This window comes from Haliaeetus albicilla, chromosome 6, assembly GCF_947461875.1.
Source record: "Haliaeetus albicilla chromosome 6, bHalAlb1.1, whole genome shotgun sequence".
Lineage (NCBI taxonomy): Eukaryota > Metazoa > Chordata > Aves > Accipitriformes > Accipitridae > Haliaeetus > Haliaeetus albicilla.
This window is the reverse complement of record NC_091488.1, coordinates 36913109-36919108: the sequence shown is the minus strand read 5'-3', so window position 1 is coordinate 36919108 and position 6000 is coordinate 36913109.

The window sequence follows — 6000 nt, the reverse complement described above, 5'->3', positions numbered from 1 at the left end:
GCTTTTTAGCTTTCACTCAGTGTCAGTGATGCCCGAGTCGCTATTCCTTCAGACCCAGATCCAATTTTCAGTTGCTTCAGCAGCAGCAAGCTAAAACCCTCAGAGAGCCTCACTGGTTTCAGCAGAATTATTCAAGCCTGTGTAACACAAAGGTTGAGCTCCTTTCTTAAAGCAAGCACAACTAATTTTAGCCCATTTAAATTCTGAGTCCTTCATGGGTTTGAGAGTCATAAGGGAAAAGACTTTTCAAAGGAGGCCACTTTCACAGGGAGGGATGCACAACAGCCTGTATGCCTGATGGAGATCACACTGAAGTCAATGACCACCTGTCTGCCTTAATGTTGCAGCCAACTGCAAGTCTCTGGCTGACTTGAAACTACAAATAAGGTGTTTTATTTTATCATCACCACTTTAGAGGCATAAGAATTTTTTTATTTAACTAAAACCCCCAAAATATGTTAAATTATAAACATTATATATGTCAGTTCTCATAATTTCTGCAGTATTCAGAACTGTTTAAAGAGCCAAGGTATTTGTAGTAACTGACCTAATTCTTGAAACCAGGAGATATTTTTAAAAAGAAAATGTAATTAAATGTAGCTAGAAGATATATATTTAACCAATATCAGATATTTCAGAAATAGAGTTATTTGTAATTTTATGTTTTATGTACTTCTTGATTCCTTTGAAATTTATTATCACATATGTAGGAAGTTAATTAAGTGATTTCCTTCAGAATCAGGCCACAGAGTGAGTTAAAACAATACAATTTGTAAAACAATATCCATTGACATAAACTCCTGAGAGCTCTGAAACCTTAATGCCACAGAATATTGGCAATACCTTTAACTATATTTAATCCCTCCTTTCACTGGTGACTTTAATTTTGCCTAATCACGCTTCTACCCTACCAGCATAGTCACTAGATGAATTCACAAACTGGCAAGTGTCAAAAGAAAGTGTCAAAACGTCAAAATGGTACAAACTGATTTTAGCCTGCCTGAAAATGATGGAAGGAGTTTGAACGTGAGGCATTTTGGGCAGTATGGGCAAATAAAAGAGACTGATTCTTCAGAAGAATCAGTGACCATTAGGCAAGTTGGGTAACACATGGACCGAACATTTCAAATACATAAAGTAAAAGGCTCCAAATGACAGAGATTTTATTAAACTGTGATGGAGACAGCCCTTTGTTTTGCTTTTGTAAGCTGGAAATGAGTAAAGACAAAAGAGATTTTGTTCAGTGCAAACACTGAACAACTGTTTCATACGAGCAAGCTACTATTTCCAGCTAGCTATCTGCCTGAAGGAGCCTAATCTGGGCAGGCTGACAGTGTTTAGCACCTATTTCCTCTACAGCTGCCACTCATCAAAACTTCTGATCTTTAACTTCCTGTCTAAACACAAGTGCTCTCAGCTGATTCAAGACATTCAGCTCTCATGCTTTAGAGTAGTTTCAAAAATGGTCATAAATAGACAAAGAATCAAACAAATCCTGCAGAAAGCTAACCTAGAAAGATAAACGCTTGGTCAGATCCCCTTTTTTAGACACTGCATGTCCGATGTAACATTAGCTGCTTCCTTGAATTTATTCTGGATTCAGGAGTGGTGCAGAGATGATGATACCATGAGAAGTAAATACCTAAGAAGGTCTGGAGGCATGTGAGAAAAAAAAACTTTGTAGAATTGTTTATACCATCTTCAACATTAATAAGGAAATTGACCTATTAATAAATGTCGATCAACTTTAATCATCTGACTGGTGACTTAAGTAATCCTGTTATTCACAGACATGAAGAAGAAGAAAAAGCAAGAGGTTGAGAGTTAATGAGCTACTTCTGTGCAGCTTCTCAATAATCTTTGGAAACTCAGAATCAATTGGGAGAAAAAACCTTTTAGTTCCTTCCTTTCTCTTTACAGATACTTGGCAATGCTCTGGACACAATCAGTATTTGGATGATGTCCTCACCTCAAGCTTCATGTGGACCATAGAGCCCCTCCTTAGGAAACTGCTCTATCTTTTAGACACTTGTCTTTCCACTAGCTTTCGTGGGCTTCACTCAAGGAAAAGTCTCCATTTTGCCTGACAAAGACTGGACTGATTACCACCAATTACTGGAAATTTATTCAGCAACCAAATTGTGTCAGCAAACACCCATGCAATAATTCTTTAATCTTGACTCAGTCATTTTATTCTCTAGGAAGGTCATGATTATAAGCAGTTGACTGTAATTTGTATGCTTTATTTTCTCCATGGCTAATTCATTAGCTAAGATGTCCACCTTTATTTACTACCCTTCAAACAAATTGGGGATTAGTTGGTTCCTGGGAAGCGTGGGTGTGACCCCATGTGCTGAACCTGAGGCTCACACAGATGATTTGTTGCACTGTTGGCTGCCCAAATGTTGCTGGTAGCTTGCTTACTGCAAGTTGCTTGTCTCAGTTACTTGATCACAATGTACCTGCCAGCTGATAAACTGATTTAAATGGGCATATTGCATGACTCCACAATATCCGCAAGAGTCTCCTCAGAAAAAAATGAATACATAGCACACCACCTCTTACCCTCAAGAAAAAGACCCAACTAGACCCAAAAGACCCAAACAGCCAGAAGGCAAAGTCAACCATGAAGGACCCAGCCAAAAAAAGCATAAGATGAGAGCTGTTGACCTACCTCAAATTGGAAATTCCAAGGCAAGGATGTATCATACTGACTGACAGTATGCCGTAAATTTCACTGCCCATATGGCACAGCAAAGAAACTTTGTGCTTGCCCTCCCTTTTCAGGCAAATAGGTATACATGAGCACTCAAATGGTTCTGTAAACCAGGTAGCCTATAAAGTGAGGTAGGAGTATACATCAGTCAAAAACCTAGCTTATGTGCAATGGGGAGAAGAGTCTGGAGGAGAGTTGCATCCAGAAGGTCATATAAAGCAAAAATCTTGGTTCTCCATGGCAGTGTAATTGTCTGTGAAGTATTGTCACTTGGTCTCAAAGATCCTTCTCAGGTTCACTCAGAAACATTGCCTTCATAGGGGTCATGTTTGGTGCGAGGTACAAGTAGGTGTTTTGGGGGAAGGGTAACAGCGGGATGCTGAATGGTGTGATACTGGACCCTCCACTGCCTTGCCTTCACCCAAAGCCTGTGCTGTCTGGCTGGAGCCTCTGTTAACACGACCACTTCTCCCTGGCTTTGCTGCTTCCCTTACAAGCAGGGGCCATAAATACTAAAAGCATTCAGCTCACATAGATAAAACCTAAATTCAAAGAGCAAAGTCTGTCAGACTGAATAAAACCGGAGGCTGTCTCAACGCATAAGCGCAGCTGTACCTTTGCCCAATTTACAGTACATTTTGAAATGTACTTAAATAACGGGCTTTTTCACTGCAGTCAGTTATAATGGTCATTAGAGTACTCTGCATCAGCTTTCCTTGATGCTTTCATGAGCCTGAATAGTAGCAATTTATTACCCACGGGGCCATGCAGCTTCAATCTCCAGTGGCACAATGAGTTTTCTTTCATTACTATAGAGACATTTCGGTATGTTCATTCACCTTCCCCGAAGACAGCGAGACTGCCCCGGTGAGAATTAAGTACACAAATGTTCCACACCGTATGATACACCTACCAAATTTTCCCCTGCTATTTTGCAGGATTTAGAAACAGACCAAATCATTTTCTAAAACCTGACAGTTTTTGCAAGGGCTGATCTGCACCTTTACTACACCTTCATGCCCCCAACAAGCTGGGTAGCCTGAAGGGTCCAGTTATGTCTTTCCTAGTGGAAGCAAAACCAAAAAGGACACTCTGGAAAGCAAACACTTCTTATGTTCTCTGAGTGAGTCAAGGGTAACCGAGGCAGCAGAGCAATTTCTTACCCAAGTGATACACGTCTTTGACATTGTTGGTGACTCAGGCCTCCTTAAAAGCAATGCTAAATGGTCTCTGCAGTCTCATAGGCAATACCAGCATACTGAGTGCTGGTATGACATATTTTTCTGAGTCGTCTACTTTTCTTTGAAAACTCTGCCTACATTTGAACTATTTATTTAGGATGTATCCTGATGGTAGACAAATTGTAAACTATTTTATTTTTCTTTAGTCAGTCTGTTCCACAGTCAACAGTATATTGCTCCATTTTTAAGCCTTTCAAGCAAAATAGACAGAATACAACATGAGGTTCACCAGTAGTATTCCCAAAGATTCCCAGATTCTTCCAACAAATCAGTGAATACTAGAGTGATTTATAAAAAAGGGAAAACACTCTTATTAAACCATTGCAACTCATTGGAGTTTTATTCTTTAGGACTGAGAGGTGACTGAATAATGAGTCAGTCATAAAGTTTGTGGTCTGTGCTAAAGTAAGACAGGCATGAGTTGCCTGTTCTAATGTACTCATTAGGGACAGAGTAAGTACATCCTTGTATGCTTGAATAGAACAATTATTTTCTGCTGCAACTGAAATGAATTATCAAATGCCAAATAAAAAGCTCTGTTCTGAGGCATCATTCATCAGGAAAGATTTGTTCACAGCATTATAAAAGTTTGCAAGATCAAATGTTTATATAGGAATGCGTTCTTCATGCCACCAATCAACACTTTCAGCTCTTTCACACACCTGAATGAAGTTTGCTTTCATCTTTCCTATGGGCACTTGCATTATACTTTAAATTATCTTTACCAAGATGTAAGTACGGTACTATTGCATTCACTGGTATTTACTTCACCTTTTTTTTTCATTTTCCTGACTGGCAACTTTATGCAAAACCAGTGGACTTTGCAATGTGTAGCTGATGGGAACTTCAGCCAGTACATCTTGAGGAACTCTGAAGGGAACCCATGGGCAAGACATCTTCCACAGCTAACTGCAGACCTGTTTGTGGTAGGCTAGGAAATCCCAAGGGACTAAAACCATCTACTTCTGTTCAAAGGTTAAAATGACCTTGCCAGCCAAATGGCAGTGAGGTCTCTGCTCTTCCCTTAAAGGTACTAATGCAAGCTGCAGTATGTGCGGTGTCAGAATACAAAATTAAATTCACTTTACTACAGGGCACTTATTTTCAAAAGACAAAAAGAAACAGCAAAAGCAGGCTAAAAATAAATCATATCAAATTTATCATAGTTCTACTGGATTCCTTCTTACTTAGCTAAAGACAAAGTTAATATTACTGCTGAACTTACAAGTGTTAAGTAAATTACACTGAAAGATAAGAAGCTATGGAAAGTAAAATTTAAAAAAAAAGAGGGTTAGATTATACTAATAGAATTAAATTCTGGGATTTGACATGTGTGGTTTAAAATTTTATCAAGTACAAATAATCAAACTTGTTAATTCATTTCTTCTAGGCACAAAATGGCAATTTTACCAAGATGATCTCCTTGGTACATAGTACATGCACTACCAGAACTAAAATGGTGGATCACTTTGCACCATTTCTTGCATGTGAGACATGCACACATGTATGTCTCAGTCACAGGTTTGCATTCCCTAGAAAACAGCTTTGACTGAGAGATCTTTCAATGCCTAGTAAATAAACCTTATATTAGAAGCACGTACACATCCTACAGTTCTGCTACTAATGGTTTCAAGTCACATACCCAATTGTTAACTGCTTCAGGTAAAACGAGGTAGGTACTCGAGAGCCTTCTAGTCAATCTGGCCCACAACTGAAGTGGCCTCTCGGTACCTCCCACACCTTGGCACCTTGTGGTCATCCCATTAGCCTCGACCCTCTCCCAGGAGCCTGCTGGGACACTTTGCCTCCAGCTCTTGCAATGCCGTCTAAATCTTTGTCTTGCTACCTCGGGCTTTTCCTGGATTTGCCGCTGTAACGTGCCCACCTTTTTTGCATGCTTTGCTTGATGCTGCCTCAAATGCTGCTTTGGTGGCTGGTTCACACTTACATTTGCAGTACCCTTATGCTTGCCCCAGAATTTTTCTTTGAAATGAAAGACTCAACGGCTGGGCACTGCTTTGTTGCTACAAATCTTCATTTAGA